We start from the raw sequence: 25,238 nt of genomic DNA, 5'->3' as shown, positions 1-25,238 counted from the left end.
TATTATGAAATAACATCCTTGAAATGTTTACAAGACATTAGTCTTTCAGATATAAGTATTCATATTGTTATACTCCTGCCTCAAAAAGGAGGTAAATAGTAGTGCAAATGTCTGTCATTCACAAGTTTGGTTTCCAGATGATAATTAAAGTAATGCTTGACCAAATCTTTTGAAACTTAAACACAATGTCATTAAAGGAACCTTTAAACATAGCTCAGTTTCTTTTGGAGGTTTTAACTAACTGTGGAAGAGTTCTAGATGATAATGATATTACAGCTAACCTAAATCTTTTGAGACTTTAAAACAATGTCATAGACAATTTGGGGGGGGGGGGGGGGGGGGGGGTAAATATGTCTCCATTTAAATCCTGTAAAGTGGAATTCTTTCTCCTTCTATTTGTGATATTCTGTGTTTTTATACCCCACGCAACAAAGTTGCGGAGGGTATAATGTTTTTGACCCGTCTGTCTGTCCGTCAGTCCTGTTCTTGTCATCGCAACTCCTCGGAAACCGCACAACAGAATTTCATGAAACTTTGTAGATAATAAGGACATACTATGTAGATGTGCATATCGACAGGAAATCAAGATTCATTTTTTGGGAAAATGATGCAGTCAATTTTCTTTTTCCATTGACCAGACTTCCAAGCCACTTTCCGAACTCGGTTCCGTATTTTAAATACTTATGTACTATACAGAATTTCATTCTTAACCTGTCCATATGTTTATTGGTATCAAATGGTATTTTGGGCTATTCCTTTGGTATATTTTTATAAGACCGCAAAAAATTTTGCGGTCGTATATTGGTATGACGTTGGCGTCGTCGTCGTCCAAAGACACATTGGTTTTCGCACAATAACTTTAGTTTAAGTGAATTGATCTCTATGAAATTTTACCATAAGGTTCAATATCACAAAAGGAAGGTTGGGTTTGATTTTGGGGCCAAAAAGGATCCAAAAATAAGTATTTTTGTAACTTCCAGACAATAACTTGTGTGTTAATGTATGGATCTCACTGACATTGTACCACAAGGTTCCATATCACAAAGGGAATGCTGGGATTGATTTTGGGGGTAATTGCCTCAAAATTTTAGGAATTAGGGGCCAAAAAAGGGGAAAAAAACAAGCACTTTTCTAGTTTCCAGACAATAACTTGTGTGTAAGTGTATGGATCTTTCTGAAATTGTACTACAAGGTTCATATCACAAAGGGAAAGCTGGAATTGAGTTTGGGGGAATTGCCCAAAACGTTTAGGAATAAGGGGCCAAAAAGGGGCTAAAAATAAGCATTTTTCTAGTTTCCAGACAATAACTTGTGTTGAAGTGTATGGATCTCTCTGAAATTGTACTGCAATGTACCATACCACAAAGGGAAGGCTGGGATTGAATTTGGGGGTAATTCCCTCAAAATATTAGGAATTAGGGGCCAAAAAGGGGCAAAAAACTAGCCTTTTTCTAGTTTCAGGACAATAACTTGTGTGTAAGTGTATGGATCTTTATGAAATTGTACTACAAGGATCCATATCACAAAGGGAAGCTGGGTTTGAGTTTGGGGGTAATTGCCCTAAGTTAAGGAATTTGGGGCCAAAAAGGGGCCAAAAAAACAAGCATTTTTTATAGTTTCCAGACAATAACTTGTGTTCAAGTGTATGGATCTCTCTGAAATAGTACTGCAAGGTATCATACCACAAAGGGAAGGCTGGGATTGAATTTGGGGGTAATTGCCTCAAAATATTAGGTGTCAAAAAGGGGCAAAAAACAAGCCTTTTTCTAGTTTCTGGACAAGAACTTGTGTGTAAGTGTATGGATCTTTATGAAATTGTACTACAAGGTTCCTTATCACACAGGGAAAGCTGTGTTTGAGTTTGGGGGTAATTGCCCTAAATGTTTAGGAATTTTGGGCCAAAAAGTGGCCAAAAAACAAGCATTTTTACAGTTTCCAGACAATAACTTGTGTTCAAGTGAATGGATCTCTCTGAAATTGTACTGCAAGGTACCATACCACAAAGGGAAGGCTGGGATTGAGTTTGGGGATGATGAATCATAAATGGGTTCAAAAAATTGGAGGGGGGGGATTTTTTTCCTTTTTAGCTCACCTGGCCCAAAGGGGCCAGGTGAGCTTTTCTCATCACTTGGCGTCCGTCGTCCATGAACTTTTACAAAAATCTTCTCTGAAACCACTGGGCCAAATTTAACCAAACTTGGCCACAATCATCATTGGGGTATCTAGTTTATAAATGCGTCCGGTGACCCGGCCAACCAACCAAGATGGCCACCATGGCTAAAAATAGAACATAGGGGTAAAATGTAGATTTTGGCTTATATCTCTGAAACCAAAGCATTTAGAGCAAATCTGACATGGGATAATATTGTTTATCACAGTGTTCCAGCTAGGTCGTTTTCACACACAGGGCGGTTCGCCCGCCCTTTCCCGAGTGCTGCCCTGTGCCCTTTTTAAGACGCCCTGCCCTTCTTCGTAAGTCCATGCCTTTATTACCGTAATATTTTGATGAAAATACAATTATTCTACCGGTCTTCATATTTATGACAAGTTTATGACCCTCAGCTAATTAACATTTACAGCAGGTGTAATAAGTTGTGATTACAGATAATCCGCTTATCGACATCGGATAGGTCATTAATCCGTTAATTAAACTTCATAATTGACCATTGTAATAATTATTCTCATTAAATTCGGTCAGTCAGGATTTCAATTTCAATATTTCTCAAAAGATGACAATTTGCCTTTTCGTTTTATATCCGTAGATCGTCTGTTGTTATGATCATGATGTCAAAGATTTATTCTTATACGACCGCAAACAAAAATTTGTGGTCGTATATTGGTATGACGTTGGCGTCGTCGTCCGGCGTCGTCCGAAGACACTTTAGTTTTCGCACTCTAACTTTAGTTTAAGTGAATGGATCTCAATGAAATTTTACCATAAGGGTCAATACCACAAAAGGAAGGTGGGGATTGATTTTGGGGGTTATGGTACTCACAGTTAAGGAATTAGGGGCCAAAAAGGGGCCAATAATAAGCATTTTTGTAACTTCCAGACAAAACTTGTGTGTAAGTGTATGGATCTCTCTGACATTGTACCACAAGGTTCCATATCACAAAGGGAATGCTGGGATTGATTTTGGGGGTAATTGCCTCAAAATTTTAGGAATTAGGGGCAAAAAAGGTGCAAAAAAACAAGCATTTTTCTAGTTTCATGACAGTAACTTGTGTGTAAGTGTATGGATCTTTCTGAAATTGTACTACAAGGTTCCATATCACAAAGGGAAAGCTGGAATTGAGTTTGGGGGTAATTGCCCAAAAAGTTTAGGAATAAGGGGCCAAAAAGGGGCCAAAAATAAGCATTTTTCTAGTTTCCAGACAATAACTTGTGTTCAAATGTATGGATCTCTCTGAAATTGTACTGCAAGGTACCATACCACAAAGGGAAAGATGGGATTGATTTTGGGGGTAATTCCCTCAAAATTTTAGAAATTAGGGGCCAAAAAAGGGCAAAAAAACAAGCCTTTTTCTAGTTTCAGGACAATAACTTGTGTGTAAGTGTATGGATCTTTATGAAATTGTACTGCAAGGTTCCATATCACAAAGGGAAAGCTGGGTTTGAGTTTGGGGGTAATTGCCCTAAACGTTTAGGAATTTGGGGCCAAAAAGGGGCCTAAAAACAAGCATTTTTCTAGTTTCCAGACAATAACTTGCGTTCAAGTGTATGGATCTCTCTGAAATTGTACTGCAAGGTACCATACCACAAAGGGAAAGCTTGGATTGAGTTTGGGGGTGATGAATCATAAGGGGGTTCAAAAAATTGGGGGGGGGGGGGGGGATTTTTTTTTCATTTTTTTTCTTTAAAATTTTCCATTTTAAATTGGTTATTTCTGATTTATATATAAAAGCAAATAATAATGATATGGTTTGCATAGGTAAATTAAAATTTTTTAAGTTCTTAGACTTTCATTCTGTTTGAGAAACCTATGCTGTGTCAAATATTTAATTACAATCCAAATTCAGTGCTGTATCAAGCTTGAATGTTGTGTCCATACTTGCCCTAACTGTTCAGGGTTCGACCTCTGCGGTCGTATCAAGCTGCGCCCCAGCGGAGCATTTTATTTTTAATTGATCTTTTAAACTAGTTTTAATCTAGAAAGTAAAAACAATGCTAGACTGTACCTTTCATTGAATAACAATATCCTAATTAAATTAATTAAAGCTGTAATCCATGATCACAAATTGAATGCTTTGTTCAAATTTGTTGAAAGCCATGTGCTTTTAGGCGGGAAAATTCGGAAAACCCCTTAAACAACAAACAGTTACATTTCATTGTTATTTATAGACAGTGAGCATTTCATTTTGATTAACTGCTAAGATTATTTCATTAAAAATGAATATTTTCTGGGGATGAAACTGATAATACTTTTATACTCTACATCTAGGGGTGTGTAAAATGGAAAAAAAGAGGGGGGGGCTTTTTTATATATATTTTTTTTAATACTTATTCATATTACAAATATAAGTTTACCAGTCTGAAAAGATATGGTTAAATGGATTTTAATTCTGAAAAACTCAATGTGGTTTATAAATTCCTTTATTATTTCTATCATAGTCAGAAACAAGCTATATGTATTAGGCATTTCAAACATATATTATTGCCTTTATAAGAACATTCAAGACTTTTTATAAGTATGTACTTGTAGTACAAATACCTTGGTAGGTCCTTAAAAATTTCTACTGGGCCCTTGGAAAAAGTTTTGGGATCTAGGTTTGCCCCTGAAGAAAATGTTGGGTATTGTTCCTGACTGTATTGCAGATTTATGTGTAGTTTTTTAACTGACATGCACAATTCATTTCACTTATGAAATAAGAATAATTCTACAAAACGGCGCTGCCCTCTGCATTGCAATTTAACCTTAGACCCGCCATGCCTCAAAAATTTTCTAGGGAAGACTGAGCTAGTAATATACGTCCTTGGACCTTTTAATACTGTTACCCAAAATAAGATTGATTTTCATCTAGCGTGAAAGTTACTAAACCCCCTCAAAACTCCTAGCTGAAACCCCTGCAGTTTACATAAGACAATGTTTGACATGCTCTTTTTAAAATATCAATCATCGTGCAAAAGTGCCCTTTTCATGATTGGCTCCCTGCCCTTTTGAAATCCTAGCTGGAACACTGATGTCAAGATCTATCTGCTCTGAAATTTTCAGATGAATGGGACAAATTGTTATTGGGTTGCTGCCCCTGAATTGGTAATTTTAAGGAAATTTTGCCGTTTTTGGTTATCTTGAATATTATTATAAATATAGATAAACTGCAAAACAGCAATAATGTTCAACAAGTAAGATCTACAAATAAGTCAACATGACCAAAATGGTCAGTTGACCCCTTAAAGAGGTACTAAAACGCACATAACAAGTTATTCTTATCTAAAAGTTCGAAATAATTGATAAAAAATGCAAAAAACCCGATGCAATTTGGTCCACTAATTACAGAGATAATAGCGTGTAAAGTTCAACTATTTTTACCTTAGGAAAATCCAATCAACGCTACTTCCGGAAACAGCACTAAAACCAAATCTACCGGAAGTGACGCACTGTGGGTCACTTCTTCGGCTTAGGGAGCTACCATTTGATTTTTATAGGGGGGGGGGGGGGGCTAGGATGAAAAAATGTGTCCTGCATTTTTTTTTATTAGTTGTAATCTCTGTCCTGCCTTTTTATTTTTCACTCTATTCGGTCCTGCCTTTTTTTTTAAAGTTTATCCTGACTTTTTTTTACCTAAATTGTCATCCTGACTTTTTTTTTTTGCAAGTGTCTTATCCTGACTTTTTTTTTACTCAAAACTCCTGTCCTGCCTTTTTTTTCAAATTTCATCCTAGCCCCCCATAAAAATCAAATGGTAGCTCCCTTATCTAAACGTTGTTTAATAAATGAACTTTCTTCTGATCGTTGATTTAAAGCACTGCAAATGAATTCGCTACCTATTCAAGGCTCATTCTTCATTATGACCAATTCATAGATTTTAAAAACCCCATTTGACATCTTGTGCTAGAATATACAAGTCTGGAACTTATCACGGACAAGTGTTTTTTTCAATCTTGATTTTTACATTATGATAGAAAATAAAGGGACATTGAGTAAAAGTACACCGGTATGGGGTAATATCATATGCAATGCCAAACAAAACACAAATGGTCAAGGAATAAGGCTTTTATTTCTGCTCTCTCCCAGATTAACATGTGCAGGTCTATTGATGGATGTTTCGAAAAGACACATTCATTCCGGCGTAATAGAAAAGACAGGTTAATATTAATGTCTCTCTTTTAAATGCAAGGCCAAGGCCAAGGATGTTAAAAAACAATCAGCAACATGCAATTCAATTTTAGCCTATTTTACGTTACATGATTTATATATCTAAATATATATATTCATACCAAGTCTTCTTTCGACGTATTCATAATGATGCATGTATGAGTGAAGCTTTATGTTTCAGTCATGAAAAACAATCGTTGATGGAGCCGGTGAATAACTGTGACAACCTAAATTATTAACCCATTTAGTCTTAGATGCATGATTGTTTTATTAGTTGTTAGTGGCTTTGAACTAGTTGTCAGTTAACTGCGAGTACTCGCAGATCTGTTCCTTGTGTATTTTTGTTGTTGGGATGTACAAGTACCCGGCCACGTCCACTTGTATTTTTGTCCATCTGATGAGTTAAGCCTTTTTCAACTGATTTTTATAGTTCATTCTTATGTTGGACTGTTCTACCACTGTCCCAGGTTAGGGGGAGGGTTGGGATCCCGCTAACCGTGATGTTTAACCCCGCTACATTATGTATGTATGTGCCTGCCCCAAGTCAGGAGCCTGTTATTCAGTGGTTGTCGTTTGTTTATGTGTTACACATTTGATTTTCGTTCATTTTTTTATATAAATAAGGCCGTTAAAAAGTTCTCGTATGAATTGTTTTACATTGTCATTTCGGGGCCTTTTATAGCTGACTATGCTCATTGTTGAAGGCCGTACCATAATTATGACGTCTTGAAAGGCTATTTATTATATTTTTTTCTTTCTTTGACGCCTTACATCGTCGCAGAAGGGCGTCAAGGCAAACATTTAGAATTGGGCAGACGTCATAATTATATGGACTAGAAACCTTAAATTCCTGCTATGAGGACGAAATACTGATAGAATCCCACACATTTGTTTGTGGATTAATAAAATATATCATTGCGTGATGTGTGATTAATGTATAAAGTAAGAGGTGATTAACCCAGGCGGAGTAAACACATAGACTGACTGAGAAGATAGGAGTCTCCATATTCATTTGCGCACAAAAAGTCCGGTGCTAATAACACAAAAAGTCCGGTGCCACTAATTTTTCAAATTAACCATCATTTAAGACCTTAATAGTGCATGAAACAGTTCCGAAAGGGAAAATGTCTACATTTAATGAATAATAACCAAAAATGTACTTGGAAAAGAAAACAGCATGCTTAAAACACGCTTCAATTAGACATCTTTCCATGAAAAATGTTTGTTTTCAAGTTCGGGTACCACGTTGGTGGAAACAATTTGAAATAAATCGTAGCTTCCCATGAATATATGATTAGCTAGCCAGCAAAACAAATAATTTCCCCATTCCGTGACATCAAGCTTATTTGGAAATATCAATTCTGCTTTAATACAAGTTGAAAGAAATAACCACTTACGCCAAATGTTGTCAACTGAAAACGCGATAAGTCCGTTGCCGAACCCGATTAGTGCGGAAACGCCGAAAAAAACCCGATAAGTCCGTTACCATTCTACACCGTGCAATTTGTCAAAAGGAACAAAATATGTTTCAGAAGGGAAGTGTATTTATAACGTGTTTCAACAGAAAAAGGGGGGATCGGGGGTTGGGATAATTCAACATTGAGCTTTCAACTGAAAACATTTTTCCTGTTCGTAGTTCTGAGACAAATTGACGGTCAATATATTATTAATCTAGCTATTAATTAGAAGAAAAAAATATTGAGTCGACTGAGAAAAAATATAGTTTATATTTACATGTACGTAAAGTTGCATAACATCTTGACAAGATATGACGGTAGAGGCTTCTGTTCCATGTAATAAAAATAATTAATTGCCAGTTAAAAACCGGGAATGTGTAATACCTTTTTAATAATGTTAATTATCAAACTATAAAGTTGATCACTTTATGAACAACAGGTGGCATTTCTGCATGGCCAAATTGTTAATTACCTGAGTGGAGGGATAACAGACATTTGCGGAAACTGTCATACACCTACGATTAGGATTACAATTACACTGTTCATACACCTACGGTTAGGATTACAATTACACTTTCATGGGGCTCCCACAGGGTACCCCCCTCAGGTCGCAAGGTCGCTTTTAAATTCGTCGCAAGGTCGCGAGGTCGTTTTTAAGAGAAATGTACAGGTCGCAGTTCGTTTTTTCCAAAATAGAGGTCGGAAGTCGTTTTTATATTTAAAGGATCCATTTAAGTCATTGTTGTGTCCATTCTTGTGTTATTAAACAAGGGACATATATGTTCCTGATTAAACCTTTTAGTTTTAAATTAGATATTTGGACATTTTGCTGTGCCCTTGGGTTCGGTTGTTCTTGTTTTGTTTGAGGCCATCCAGAGATGGCTGTCTGTAAGTGGGAAGATCCTGCTCTATTAAAGTTCGTGTCGTCAGCTCTAGATTTATTTTTGTGTGGCATTTAATGATCAATATGTGATGGCTTCGTGCCATTAACCCATATCCGTACTTTTCCATATTGAGACCAAAACAGGACTTTAACTTTTCGATTTTTCAGAACAGTAGTTTCAACCAAACATTCAGTATTTCACTAATCCAACAAATATTCATATTGAGCAAGTCCCCAGAACTCTTATAAAATCACCGGGAATGTAGAGCTGGATTTACCTACTGAGATACTCTGAACACGATCTATAAACTGATGGCAACAAGGAAATGTCTTGAAGACAGGGGTGTCCCGCTCGGCGCTTATTTCCATTTTCGATGGAACTCCCCCATTTTTACACAGTTGTTAGTCCATATCATGATAAATAAAGAGTACGGTACAAAATTTCATGAAGATTCGACTTGAAACTTTTTAGGAAATCACCTTAAACGCAAAGGTAAACCAAAGTGTAACTGACGAACGAACGGATGAACGAACAGACCGAAAAACTATATTTACCGCAACAATGTTGTCGGGACATAAAACATGAAACTGATCATCAACCTTACTTGGATACATTTGTCTCTTTGGAGCACGCACAGAGACGCTAGTAGCGTCCATAGTGTATTTGAAGCAATAACCCAGACCAAGTTAAATCTTTTTTAAGAAACAAAAAAAGTCCAAAAATGATCATAACTTGACAATCTGATAGCTTATCAGGCTCTAGAAACAAAGAAACGAAGACTTCTAACCGACTATAGATACGAAAAGGGTCACACATAGTTCAAAATTGATTATTTGAAAACTGCATGTTGATTTAAGATGCATGAAAATCGAACCTAACTTGTACTTTATAGTGCTAAACAATTGGGAACAAATGAAATAAATCTTTGATCCGTTCTAAAGTTTTAATCTCGATACCACCATGGGACGGTCAGACAAATGGAAGTACGGACGGATACCCAACCATGTAATACTTCTCTACTGCGTGTAGTGGAGTATAATAAAGTAGACAAAAGTGTGACAGATGGCCGGAAAAACAGTATGGCTGACCATGGTTGGTGGGACATGTGATTTTAGCATTTTATTTTTATCAGATCTACCATTTACCGAAATGGCGACAAAGGACCACAAAGGAAAACATCGCGCCCAAAATGGCAAGGTCGTTTTAAGTGTGGGTGAAATCGGAGGTCGTTTTTACCAAATTTTACAGGTCGCAGGTCGTTTTTAGAAGGCCCTCAGGTCGGAAGTCGCCTCTAAAGAGCCCGGAGGTCGCAGGTCGTTTTTGACCCTGCGGGAGCCTCTTTCATGTAGCATTTAAATCTGGGGTCGTCTCAAAGAGTAAATATGAACCGTCGTCCCAAAACAAATTCTAACTCCTATGAAGTTTTTCTATAGTTGAACAATAGGGATTTTAAGAAATATATGAATTAATATGTACACATTGATTATTGTACATCGTGTTCATGTACAGAGTATGATAGAATGGACAAACATCACTTAATGAGTTTTAAATGCGACACAAAAAAAAACCGTATTGTCGTTGGCTAGGTTGGGACAATTAAAAATTAATTTCAACAAGACTTAGTGTAAAGAAAGGACGATCAACTAAGGAGCATGTTGACAATATCTAATGTTTATGCTAAGACATATAGTTTCCATATTTTTTAAAAAAGAAAATGGGAGGATACAGAGGTTGGGTGCTTTTAAAAGTTAGAATTATTTATTCTCATGGCATTATACTTGCCGGTCGGTATATTTTTATTATCTTTTATTTTTTCTGAATTCGGCAAACACTTTTGTCCACGTTTTTGGCGTAAAAAAAAAATCAAATATATACGAGAAAAAAAAACACAACATCGTTATCTTTGAACATCTTTGTATCGAATACATAATATAAACTATTCGTCAGACTCTGTTGAAATGCAAAATAGGTGTACTCAAGTAGTTGGAATTTTACTATCTATCTTCTCAAATTAAGCAAAACCAAAACCAGGTCTAGACCTGAGTCGAGTTTTGACGAAAAATTTTCCCTGTGCAATGAGACTTGTAAAATTAATGAACTATCGACAAGAGGAAGTAGCTGAACGGCAGATGAACAAAAAGCATACACGCTGCAACTCACTAACTATTAAGCTGTAGACCAAACATAAAATTATTCCTTTCTATAGAAACCATGAAAACTTTACGCAAGGTCTTTCGAATGGATGGACGGACAGAGCCGAGCGGTTACTAGACCTGCTGACGCCTTCAACGACGCAAGTTAAAATGACTATTGGGTTCTGAGTTGTTTATTTTTGTGCAATTTGTATAGCGATCTCGGGAATCATTTGAGTATAGACGGGTTTTTTCACGGTGTCTTTAATCATTTCGCTCCCATAAACATGGGTGGGTCTGGTCTGATCGAAGCATGTCCAGTAACTATTGATCCCAGACCGGTACAGTTGTACTCTAGAGTGCACTTATGACAGTCACACAAAGTTTATCCGCAAAATTATTTTGTTGATTAAAAGGGATAAAATGTGCAAAGGTATATTTCAGCTGAGAAGAAATTATTAAAAAAAATCGTAAACTATTTAAGCCGGTTAGGGAGCAGTTTCGGATACAAAAAGTAATCGTTAAAAACGAAGGACATTGCTATTTCAAAGCATTACTTAATAATAATATTGTGTTACTTGCTTATCGCATATCTCCTGATTTTCAAGTGCACCGTTTGCAAAGTACTCTCTGAACGAATTTTTGCTGATTTTGCTTTACTAAAATAAAGTAAGACACAATTTTGGAACTATAACAAAAATATTATAAACCTTATACAAGACAACAAATTGTTCGAAAGCCCCAGGATCTGTAGAGGAATTCAAAAAAAATCATATAAACTTATTACACACTATAAGGTAAAGCTTGAACACGCCATCGGAGAATTAAAAACAAAGAAAGTTATGGGGATTTTTTCGTGACATATCCAATACAGCGATTCAAATCTGTTGTGACCATTTGCGCTGCATTAGCGTGTCGTCGAAAAGTTTTATATACATAACAAAAAAACAATCATTTGGTTTTACTAGGTATCTATTGTTGCTTTTTTTTAATTTTGAGATGATCCCTTGTTTTTCGTCAACTGTAATGGTAAGTCTAAGTGTAATCCTAGGTATAGACGTAGTTGCTGCAAATGTCTAATAGCTACTGTTTGAACTTTACAACCTTACTGTATACAGGATGTTTACTTATCAGTAGTGTCAAAGTGCGGACTGTTTTAATTATCAGGATCAAAAGATGATCGAGAGGATTAATATTTTTCTTGTTTGGTTATTTATTTGTCATTGCTTAAATTTCACATGAAAGAAAAGTTCAATATTTTAAAAGTAGTATGGTATAATTTTTTTTTATTTAAAAAAAAAATTGGTGTGATCATAACATTCAGGATTTAGGAAACAAGCTATTTTGGAATGCGCACCCCTTTGTCTAAAGATTTTATATCAATGGTTTTTGTTGTAGTTTTAACTGCTCAAATATATTTTAACTTATTTGATAATTCTATTGCTCTTATATTTCTACGATATAGGTTTTTTTCTAATAACAAAAAAAATAATATATATTTACATATAAAATAGGCCTGTGATGACAAACGTACTGAAAATTACAGGACAGATAGTAACAAATGTGATAGTACAAAAGTCACACATACTATTTGTTTAGTTTTGTTTGAAAACACAGGAAAAATTTCTACAATTTTTTTTTTGTTACTTGCATATATTCATTTTACAATTTATGAAATAGTTCATTTAAACCTAGAGTAATGAATAGATGTCAAATTTTATGCATGAAAAAGATATATTTATTGGCACTATGTCATAATGAAACCATTTAAGTACCAAGCCACTTTGACAAATTGTTATCTTTACAATTATTTTCTATTATTGATTTTTTCAGAATAAATTTTGTTTACAAAGTTGCCATATATATAAAAGTTCTAGAAAAAAATACAAAAATTATTTTGACAAAGTTTTCTTATTGGCCTAAAACAAGCATTTTTCTAGTTTCCAGACAATAACTTGTGTTCAAATGTATGGATCTCTCTGAAATTGTACTGCAAGGTACCATACCACAAAGGGAAGGATGGGATTGATTTTGGGGGTAATTGCCCTAAACGTTTAGGAATTTGGGGCCAAAAAGGGGCCTAAAAACAAGCATTTTTATAGTTTCCAGACAATAACTTGTGTTCAAGTGTATGGATTTCTCTGAAATTATACTGCAAGGTACCATACCATAAAGGGAAGGCTGGGATTGAGTTTGGGGTGATGAATCAAAAGGGGATTCAAAAAATCGGGGGGGGGGGGGGGTTTCCTTTTTTTCCTTTTTTTTTTCTTTAAAATTTTCCTTTTTAAATTGGTTATTTCTGATTTATATATCTCTAAAATTGTACTGCAAGGTACCATACCTCAAAAGGAAGGCTGGGATTGATTTTGGGGGTAATTGCCTCAAAATTTTAGGAATTGGGGGCAAAAAAGGGGCAAAAAAGAAGCATTTTTCTAGTTTCAAGACAATAACTTGTGTGTAAGTGTATGGATCTTTATGAAATTGTACTACAAGGTATATCACAAAGGGAAAGCTGGGTTTGAGTTTGGGGGTAATTGCCCTAAACGTTTAGGAATTTGGGGCCAAAAAGGGGCCTAAAAACAAGCATTTTTCTAGTTTCCAGACAATAACTTGTGTTCAAGTGTATGGATTTCTCTGAAATTATACTGCAAGGTACCATACCATAAAGGGAAGGCTGGGATTGAGTTTGGGGTGATGAATCAAAAGGGGATTCAAAAAATCGGGGGGGGGGGGGGATTTTTTTTTCCTTTTTCTCCTTTTTTTTCTTTAAAATTTTCCTTTTTAAATTGGTTATTTTTTATTTATATATAAAAGCAAAAAATAATGATATGGTTTGAATAGGTAACTTAAAATTTTTTAAGTTCTTAGACCACATTCATTCTGAGTCAGAAACCTATGCTGTGTCAAATATTTAATCACAATCCAAATTCAGTGCTGTATCAAGCTTGAATGTTGTGTCCATACTTGCCCCAACTGTTCAGGGTTCGACCTCTGCGGTCGTATCAAGCTGCGCCCAGAGGAGCATTTTATTACTTTATCCTTTAAGGCTTGAAACTTCTTGCATTAAATGTAAAACTGCATAAACTGCCAAAAATAGCCCCATTTTGAAATCTTTGTCATACATTTTAAGATGTCAATTTTTACATTTTAATGATCTCAAAGTGACATTAAAAAAGAAATAATCCCATTCATTTATCAATGCAACTAATGTATTCTTAAAGACCTGAAAAGTTTTAGGATTTTAGTATTTAAAAAAAAGGCTGACCATTCTCATATGTACCATTCTCATATGTACCATTCTCATATGTACCTGCAAATATATGAATCAGCCATTTTTCAAAACGATTTGCTTTACCTAAACAAATGCGTGTATAAGATATGCGTATAAAGTACACACGTACTAGCAAATTGGTCGCATTTTCTCCGCTTCAAAACCTATCCTGACATAGCCAACACCCCGCATGTGGCGTTGAATTACTTAATACATCTAAATTATATGTTAACAGATATATCTTTATTCTCAAATTTTCGTCCCAGGGTTTATTACTCAAATTTCTTGTCAAGTTTTTTAACATGTTTGTATTATTTCTGAAAGTTGGATTTGTTTTGGTCAATATTTTTGTTCATTAAATTGGGGATCAGAATATTTTTTTAGGAAAAAAACATAACAGCCCCCCCCCCCCCCCTTTTCCCCTTTGAAGTTAAATTGTCGTTCCCTTATGACTATGTTTCATTGGTTTTTTTTGTCCGACAGATTTGGCCCATGTTGGAGTGTTAGACTAACTCTGACCCATGCCAATGTTTTTGAATTGGCCTTGAATTTATGATCATTGCTCACAAATGAGTAGAATTCACATCCAAATCTAGATGAAGGCATGTTCTTGAGATGTGTTACTGTGTATTATAAAACAGTAATAGGTATACACCTTCTTCATTAGAGATGAGTGCGTGGGAATGCAATTTGCTATTAAAATATTACTTTAGTATATACATCGCAATACCTTAAAATACAAGTTAAACGGTATGAATCACGGGTAGTAAGGTTGTCATATCGAGGAGCGTTTAGTACAGTGATTTTGCCATTTTGTCAAGGAACATCTGAACATAAATTCAAGCTGGTAAGTATCTTTGTTTATGGCTAATATGTTAGTACATTAAAATTGTTATCAGATATTTATAATTTTACACAGAATAATGCTTGTGTATTTTAAAATTTAAAAGTTGTTGTTCGTTTCTTATGCATAAAGAAAAGTGATTTCTTTACTGTCTGTTATATCACACATTTCGTTATGATATAAACCTGCCGTCAATTATTCAGAAAAAAAGCTACATTTATACACAATTTAAGATCACTGAAAATTCGGTGTCATGGTTTCTTTCAGTAGTGTCATGTTTTAGTTTATGTTCGACATGGTTCAGTTCTGTGATTCCTGTCGTGTAAGATGGAAGTGTAACGATCAAAATAAACAGACATTATGTACAACTATTAAAATACTGTTAAAAATATTTTCGCTGATACTTTTTTGTTTTCGTGTTTAACCCATTCTATCCTATTTTGAGGCAATACACTGTCGCCATTTCCTTATGTTGTTGTTTTGTTCCCATACGAGTAGATCTGAGTTTCACATATTAACGTTGATCTTCTATTCGCAAAAATACATCACTCTTGAAAATAAGTCGTCCACAGTAAATTTAAAGATATTATCATTATAGTTATCATTATATATCAATTATAGAACACGCATGTCAATGCATTTCAATAGCAATTTTCTTTAAAAGTAGTTTTATTCGGAATAAAAAGGACCTAAGAAAGCACATAGTAATATACAATTAGTAGAGGCAGTATGATTTCCAATGATACAACTATCCTCCCGAGAACGAATAACGTAAATGTTAGGTCGCCGTAAGGCCTTCAACAATTAACAAAACGCATACCTCTTAGCAAGCAATTAAAGGCTCCGACAAAATTAAAGGTAAATCAATTCAAATGAGAAAACCAAAGGCCTGATTTGTGTTCAAAACAATAAGCGAAAAACAAATATGATATACAGTAACAAACAACAGCCACTGCATTACAGACTCTGGACTTAGGACAGACACTAACAGATTATGGCGTGGTTTAAATGTTTGTGGGCTCCCAACCACCTCCTTGCTTTTACCTGGTCATTAGTATAACAACACAACAAACTATGAAAATTAGTTGAAAAGGACTTGACTCATCAGATCGATACAAAGCAAAATAATCAAGTCACAAAAACACCAAAGACACAAAGAACCGATCTGTGAGTATTTTTCAAGCCAAAAACAACTAGACAAAAAGTTTCTGCTGCCAATATTCATCTTATTCTCGATTTCTCGTCTAGTCGGGTCAAAAATAAGGCCGCACACAGTTTAAATGTACTTTGGACTTGTACTAAACACAATAACACGTGTATCTTGGAATTTTTCAATTATTTTTTTTTCGATCACATATAATAATGTACATTTTATTAGTCCCCTACCGACGAAGTCGAAGGGGACTTTAGGTTTGCACTCTGTCTGTCTGTCTGTCCGGCAAATCAGTTTTCCACACTTTTTTTCTTCATGCTTGAAGATATTGATTTGATGTTTGGTGTATTGTTTTATCATGACAAGTTACAGATCAAGTTTGAATTTTTTTCCGGTTTGGTGATTTTGTGCAGAGTTATGGTCCTTTGATTTAGAAAATTCACTAAAATAATCAGTTTTCCGCACTTTTTTTTTTGTCATTCTTGAAGATATTGATTTGAAAATTGGTATATAGTTTTATCATGACAAGTTACAGATCAAGTTGGAATTTTGTTCCGGTCTGATGATTTTGTGCAGAGTTATGGTCCTTGGACTTAGAAAATTCACTTAAATAATCAGTTTTCAACACTTTTTTTCGTCATGCTTGAAGATATTGACTTGATATTTGTTATATAGTTTACACCATGACAAGTTATAGATCAAGTCAGAATTTTGTTCCAATGCAGAATTTTTAGCCGGTAGGGGACTAAGTATTGCCATGCAATACTCACAGAATGCTTGTTTTCTGAAACTAAATACTAGACCGACAGAGCTTTTTCTGATATTATCGGAACTTTACTGCAAAAAAAGAAAAAGAAGCTTAAACGGGTTAAGTGATACTACACAATACACTTATACAATATGACAAAACATACTCAGTTCACTTGATATTTGTAACATTATTGTAAACAATCTTGTGTATACCTCTCAGAAAATTGAGATATTGACAGTGATCTGAGAGAATTCATGAACCAACATTAAAAATCACAATATTTTGTAAAAAGGTTTTCATCAAAATGCAGTACAGGCGGAAACCCGGTTGAAATAGAACAAAAGAATTGAAGCTCTTTGTTAGAGAAGGAGATAAATGCTTACTGTAATGTTTACTATAGTGACAGCTTTTTTTAAAGTTCATAAAAACAAATAAAATGACAATTTTCTGCTCAATTACGAAGTATTTTATTTTAAAAACACCATTTGCATAAGTTTTCAATTTATCTATTACAAAGTTAAGCAGAACAATTAGTTATCAAGTCGACGACATGGGTATCTATCAAGTTGGATGTAGAAAATGCATAACCTCCGATTTAAAAAAAAAATTTACCACGGACGGAGAACATATCAATCTATTACTTCAGTAATTTTCGTGTCTGCCCTTCCATTATTTGACTCAAGAAAAAAATCCAAAAAATGGGTAACTATTGTATCGAAAAGAGAAAATCGAGTGTACCTTTTTATGTTAGGGCGTGTTTGAGTTGACTATTTCGTCTTGAAAACGTACAAAGCAAGAGTATTTGATACATCATCTCGCTTCAGATTCTATCATTTTTATATATCAAGGCTACAGGTTGACTTTATAACATAAGACCTACACAGTACTAAAAGATGAAATATATAGGTCAAGTGAAATACCTTTCTTATGAATCACAAAAACAGAGAAGATGTGTTCGAATAGCTAATTTTTACTAAAAGAACTTGACGACAGTCTTTTAAGTTGGATGGTAAAAATGCATATCTTCGAAAAAACATAATTTTGTGTGTGTGATAATTAGGATTTATAGTCTTCAACCACTGAACATTTTTAGTCTGCCCTTCCACGAAATATTTAATTAGAATTTTTTTACATGTTTATGAATTTTCGAAAATTCCACCTGACAACCGATCAGACAATAGTTTTAAGTTGACTCAATGCAAACAAGATCATTAACTGATGCTCAATAGCTAGTAGATAGATTTGTCTTTTAAAATACAACTGAAATATAAGGATCGTAATGGTGCTATGTGGATAAATTTATCGGTTTTCAAGAGCTAAATTGGCAGCGCGTCATCCCTACAATGGCTTCCATTTCTACGATTGTAAAAATGAACTGGCGTAATGGGGAGATAATTTTGACGAAGTAGAATCCTGACTGAATAATCGTCGATGAAGCTCCATTATAGATATGATATGCAATTCTCCCTGCTGATGCCCCATTATGTATGACGACATTTTTGAATGTTATCTGATACATATCTAAGTGGTAAATAAATTGTCAAGACAAGTTGCTTTCTTTAAAAAAAGAAATTCAATCGTGAACCTAAATGCCTGTTTGGTATTTAAGATTATGTAATTGTTATATAAAGATGCATGATTTTATATGGAACGCCATAGCTGTCTTCCGTTGTTCATATTTAGTATATGCTGTGATCATTTAATTATTTTCAGCGGTTTTTTCTCGATTATGAGTGCCCTTTTCATTATGTTCAGTAGTATAACAATTATGTTGAGCAGTAACATCATAATGATCAGTAGAATAATCATTATATTGTGCAGATCTGGTATTATATTCAGCACTTTAATCAATATACTTAGCAGTTTTGGCTTTATGTTCAGTAGGTAAATTATTCTATTGAGTAGATTTGTCTTTATATTCAGTACTTTTGAAAATATCTTCTGTCAACATATTTTTATATTATGTAGATTTCTCATTATGTTGACTACAGAAACCGAAATATTCAGTGGCCAAACACACTTTATAATCAGTACTGTTATCATTATGTTGAGTGAAATAAATATTATGTTCTGTAGACTGATCATTATGTTCTGTAAAATAAATATTATGTTCAGTACAAACAACTTTATGATCAGTGGTCAAAATATTTTATGTTTGGTTCAAAAAATATTATACTAGGTGGTTAATCAATTATATTCAGTGCTTTTTTCATAATGTGGTGGTGGTAGACTTCCGAAAATAACCGAAAACATTCGAAGCCGGACAATTTTTCGGGTTTATTTTCATACTGTCAACATGTCGTCTGCTATACAACGTGCTCTTGCAGAACTTAATCTGCAAATCTTTCAAAAGTTTAAAGATGAGAGGATAGAGGATGACTCTTTTCAGCACCTTACTGATCAAGACTTGATCAGACTAGGTGTTGAAACTATTGGTGATAGAATAAGATTGAGGGAAGCGATGAGGAAGACTCTGTCTCTACGTACTAGTACTACTACTACTAATATTTCAAGTACAGGCGCCACCAATAGTTTAGAAGGTAATTGTTCTCTTGTAAGATCTATACAAGATATTTTATCAAATTACCCCCCTTGCATAAATCCTGTTGTCCTTTAAAATAAGGACAAGACTCACATCTTTTGCTTTTTATTGTTTCATTTTTAATTTAAATATTGCAGATGGAATAAAGAACTATGAGTTTTAAATAATTTGGTGCTTTCTTTGAATTAAATAATTATTTTGCTAATTTTCTAAACATATGTAACCTTAATGAATCATTATTTTACAAACAAATTGTGGAATAATTCCCTTGAGCCACCTTAGTTCAAATGACTCTATGTAAAGTTTGTGAGTAAATACACAAATTTACACATCCATAAGATTATACCCCCACTCGTCAGATTGGTGCAATCACCTCGTTAGTCCGTCATCCAATTAAAATGTTCGTCAAAGATTTCTCAGCTGTTAATAAAAGGAATTATTTGATATTTGGTCTGAAGCTTTTTATTGGTGAGTTGTACTGTGTAAGTGACTTTTAGATCTGTAACTCAGCCACTTCCTGTTTGCAGAGACTGAAATTTTAAAATGTCAAAACTTCTGAAAATTTTTCGACAAGGATTTCTCAGCTATTATTAATGAAAGGAATGATTTGATATTTGGTCTGAAGCTTGTTATTGGTGAGTTGTACCATGTAAGCGATTTTCATATCTGTTACTTAGCCACTTCCTGTTTGCAGAAACTTTGAAATTTTCAAAATGTCAAAACTTTTGAAAAATTTTCGTCAAGGATTTCTCAGCTGTTAATTAAAGGAATGATTTATGATTTGGTCTATAGCTTGTTATTGGTGAGTTGAACCGTGTCAGCGATTTTCAGATCTGTCCCTCCAACCACCTTCTGTTTGCAGAGACTTTGAAATTTTCTAAATGTCGAATTGGTATTTACTTTGATTTCCCATACCCAACTCTTACTTCATAAACTTATGTCTAAACAAGACAGGAATGAGTGGGGGTATACTTTGCACGGCATGATCTTTATTTCCTATAGTTCCATCAAACTTTCTGAACAGTTTTGTCGAACATCATTTTAAAAATAAAATATTGTTGGATTATTTCATATTGATCAGAGGATTTATTTTTAAGATGTCTTTAACCAATGAAATTTAAAATAACATGCAACATTGGAATTATTTACATGAAACTCTCTCAACATACAATGATGTAAATCCTAATTTAAGAACAAGTCACAAGATAATGTGACAGCTTAATTAAAATACAGTACATATATAAATAGAGGCATTTATTTCAGTTGGTGAAGGAGTTGCCATCCTTGGTCCATCTTTTTACGCCAGGGTCCAGACCATTCAACCTGAAAATGATTACAACTTTGTTTAAACCTGCCTTTGCACCAGAAGGTTCAAACAGACAAATCAGGCAATTGAGAATTTACAAGAAATTTGTAAAATACCTAAAAGAAGTAGCAGGTAAGCATTGCATATACATTTACTAGTGCCTGTTTTACATTTACACTATCATCTGGAAACTAAAGTATCTCACATCACACCTGTTGAAACCATCAGATATCAACAATCTGCCAAAGCAATGCAAACATATTATAATGTTCCATTTAGTAGTATTAAACATAAACTAAATGTCTTCCCTTATTTAGAGGAACTTTAAGAAAAGTAAATATCAATATTCTTATCAAACTTCAACTCATAACTATAGAGATTGTCAAAGTCACTTAATTGGAAATTCAAGGTCAAAAGAAGGAGAGGAAAATGTACTACTAAAAGTAGTGGTGCACAAGTGTACCCAGTATTAAAAATCTAGGGTTTGTAATTGTAGTTTAGTTTAAACATTTATTTATAGTGGATTGGGAAACAAGTTATTACAAATTATATAAATCCCTCTCCACTTTGCGGGTGCAAGTGCTGTCCTTGTAGCAGCATTAGCCTACTCTTTTTCGAAATCTACAAGGGTGTCTTTTACGTGCAAGAGATATTGCTCTCTCTCACACGGGTCAGCCATTTATCGTCCCCATCCAACGGACTAGCATCGTTTCTCAGAAACGATGCTAGTCCATCGGATGGGGACGATAAAAATCTCAAGACAATACTCGCAAATGGTGTCGAGGGAGAGCCGAAAATTCAGTCCCTGAAATTTTCTCCCCGGAACGGGGATCGAACCAGGAACCTTTGTGTTAGTAGTCCGATGCGCTAACCACTACACCACGCCTCAATTGTAATTGTAGACTTTGAGATATTGAGGAGTCCATCAAACTTATTGAAAATTCCTAAAAAAATGTCAACCAGAATTTCAAGGTTGAGGTCAAATGACAGAGATGCAAAGTTACAGTACAACTTTGAGCATAAACCGATGGATACTGAGAATAATCTCAATGCTTGAACCTGGTTCTTTCCTTCGTTGTTAGTTTTGGTAGTTGACTTATCAGATAGGTAGTTGACCTTTAGCCACTGTATTAGATATAGGAAGGAAAAATATCTTCACTTACATTCAAATACTTACTACGACAAGGTTTAATCAATTTAGGGAAAAGATTGTTACATGCTACCTGCATAAAGTAATTAGCCAGTATGCAATAAATAATCAATTCTGAAAAGAGTATCATGTTATTTTAATGTTTTATTGAAACAAAGAATATCTCAAAATCAACACATAGATATCATAAATAAAGAAAAATAAGAAAAAACTAATTATATGAAATATCACAAATATAAGGTATTGAATAAAAAACAATATATTAGTGAAAATAAAGGCTTGATGAGAAAGACCAGAAGTTCCCAGGAGTCTGATATACACACTGACTTAATTGCAAATCAGTGTGTTTGCTTGTTACCCCACCTTTTGACAAGCATCAGAAACAGTTACAATCACACCAAGTTTGGTTACAATTAACCTTAAAGTTTTAGAGGAGAAAATAAATTAATAGAATAACATTAAAGATAAAAAATCAGAAAAAAAATGCAATTTTTGGGTTTTATCTTGGAAAAGGGTCATGCTTCAAATTTGACCCTGAATCTTTTTTTGTAGATTTTGATGTTTTTATCAATAAGCTATTTTAAGTAATTTTCCTTTATCATAAATAATTTATTGTTGCTTCTTAATTTCCCCTTTTAAAGTGTGCTCCTCATCGCTGAAATACAGTTACAAACAAAATTGAAACTGAAGTAAAACTAGTATATCTGAATATTATAATTTGTCATCATAAAAGCTGCTATGTTTGGTGTACATAAAAATTTCAAATTCTGTGCAGAATATCTTAATCAACATTTATACATGTACCAAGTTTGGGTTCACTCTGTCCTGTGGTTTCAGAGGAGAAGATTTTTGAATATTGGTGAACGATGTATACTACAACCAAGTGATGACAATAGCACTCCATTAAATTCTTTTACATTAAGTTCATGTACATGTCAATGTTTGTATGCGATCTTAATTTTTGGTGAGCCAACCCCAAAATCAATAACAGTATCTTTCATTTATCAGACATGCTTAATTTAATTGGAGTAACAGTCTGATACCTGTTTTTCTTTTTTAGCTGGAAGAAGAGGTAATCTTACTCTCCGCCATATCCTCATGTTTGCAACAAGTTCGGAAGAAGAACCAATCTTGGGTTTAACACTTCAACCTTCACTCAACTTTGTACAAAGAGAATCATTCATGCCAACAGCAAACACCTGCATTAACAGATTGTTTCTCACTGAACCCGAAGGAAATGGAGAATTACCATCAGACAAACTATTGAACAATTTGTTTGACTTTGCATTTAGTAATACATATTATGGTTTATCCTAAACTTTCATGACTTCAAATAGTCCAAGTCTTTTTGGTATTTACTAACTGATATTTCTTATTAAAGATGATTTTTTTGTGTCCTAGAGAAAAGATGTAAACAAACTTTAGTGCCTACTTTACTGCTCTTTTGTGAAAAAAAATATTTTGTAGTGTGCAAGATCACAAAACTATACTTAGTTTAAAAGTTAAAATATGTATGTTGTACATTTATTTTTACACAAAGTTCAAAGGTATGTAATCTGGTTGAATTACATGAATTCATTTAATTAATGAATGCCACCATCAGTCTTTTAGTTATTGTCCATTTCATAATATGGTTAAGAATACCCTTAATAAAACTGATGAACAGAAACTTTGGGGCAAAATCTATTAGAGCTTTATTTTTCAGTGCCTTATAAATTTACTGTTTGAAATCTATGAATTGTTTAAAATACTAAGGATTTTCTACCTCCAGGCACAGATTACCTAAGCCGTATATGGCACAACGTTTTGGAACTTTTGGTCCTCAATGCTCTTCAACTTTGTTAATTATTTGGCCTTTCAATTATTTTGATTCGAGCGTCACTGATGAGTCTTTTATAGACGAATTGCGAGTCTGGCGTAATATAAATTATAAGCCTAGTACCTTTGATATGTATTTATTGATGTTGTAAAATTTCTACTGCTTGTCTGTAAATGTCGATACCATAGTCTTCTGATATCCAGTTCTTTGGACAGTTCTCATTTAGTTGAACCATAGACATTGGATTTAACTGAATATCTAACCCTAACAGGTGTACAGGTTTCAGGATGATAACTTGAGTATGCTACATCAGATCAAACCCAAACCTGATTTCTCAGACGTTTATAATAATATTTTGGACATTGTAGCCATAGAGATCCGGTTGAACATATACATGTTGAGGTTGTTACTTGCTTCTATTCATTATATATGAATAGAAGCAAGTTTTTTTATTTTTTTTTTTGGGGGGGGGGTCGTTTTGAAATTCAAATACCATTTTTCTTTTATCTGAACATTTTATATCTGAATACAAGTTAAGAATTTGTCAGATGCTCGACAAAAAGACTGCATGTTATAGACTTGGGGTGTTTTATTGAGATAGCGTCCACCGTTTCCAAAAAAAACGAGGGATCAAAAGGGGGTCAAAGGCCAAACACTTCGGTCTCACTTCTATCCCTTCCTTATAAATAGGTAAATTAGACAGCAGAGGAGAAAAAATTCGTGTGATTAAAGAAATTATAAAACCGCTAGCATTGTTTTATTATGTTTTGTCAAATTTGAGGTCTGGTATAAGTTTTTATGCATATTATGTGTTGTCTAATTCATCATTGGGTAGTTTAATCAGTGGCGGATCCAGAGGGGGGCGTAGATGGCGTACGCCCCCCCCCCCCCCCTTTGCTCAGGCTTTTTTTTTTTTATCGATATATCAGACTAGACTTCGTGAACTTTGCCATTTCCCTTGTACTCTAGGGTCTAATTTTTATGCGATCATCCTTTACTTATAAAGATATTTTCGCTGGAATTTACTGATTGTCAAAGTCATGTGATTCGCTATGGTGGAGTTGACCAGTACGTCAAACCGTCTCTCAGTCATTTTGAAATTCAAATTACAGTAACACATTGCTTAGGCTAAGGATGACAATCATGACACCTTCAAAGCAACAAAAGATTGAGCAAGAACATATTGACTTCTATTTCACTATTCCACCAAACAGAAAGTAATACTCTATAGACTATTATACTCTCATGAAAAAAAGTTCCACAGCAATATTATTTATCTACGAAAACATGTTAAACCCCAAACACCCCAGCCTTTTTAAAATGACATAGATGAATAATGATCCCCAGTCAGTATAAGCTCTAGATATATGTAAAGTCTAAGGTTGACTCTGATTTTTGCCTTAAACAAAAATTCTGGGTGTATCCGGATTGTAAACAATAATCTCCTTGTCCATTGTTTTTGCTACTAGACACGAAAATTTCTGACAGTATTATTTAGCATTAAATAAACATGATGAATAAAAACGGGAATATTTTTTTGGGGCAGGGGTTTGCATGTCCGAACGGAATGTCTGTTTCGCCGAACTGACATATTAAATACTTTTTTCAAGAC

At 34.3% G+C, this 25,238-nt stretch overlaps 1 protein-coding gene across 1 annotated transcript in view; it reads left to right on the top strand.

Moving 5' to 3' along the window:
- Positions 1-14,546: 14,546 nt before the first annotated feature.
- LOC127733834 (omega-amidase NIT2-like) overlaps positions 14,547-25,238 on the top strand; it is a 47,174-nt gene continuing 36,482 nt past the window's right edge. The window contains exon 1 of the mRNA XM_052243229.1: positions 14,547-14,908. The gene's annotated coding sequence lies outside the window, so the exon portion shown is untranslated. The remainder of the gene's footprint in view (positions 14,909-25,238) is intronic.

This window comes from Mytilus californianus, unplaced genomic scaffold, assembly GCF_021869535.1.
Source record: "Mytilus californianus isolate M0D057914Y unplaced genomic scaffold, xbMytCali1.0.p SCAF_3, whole genome shotgun sequence".
NCBI lineage: Eukaryota > Metazoa > Mollusca > Bivalvia > Mytilida > Mytilidae > Mytilus > Mytilus californianus.
The sequence above is the reverse complement of the archived record's forward strand: the minus strand, read 5'-3'. Positions and strand labels throughout refer to the sequence as shown.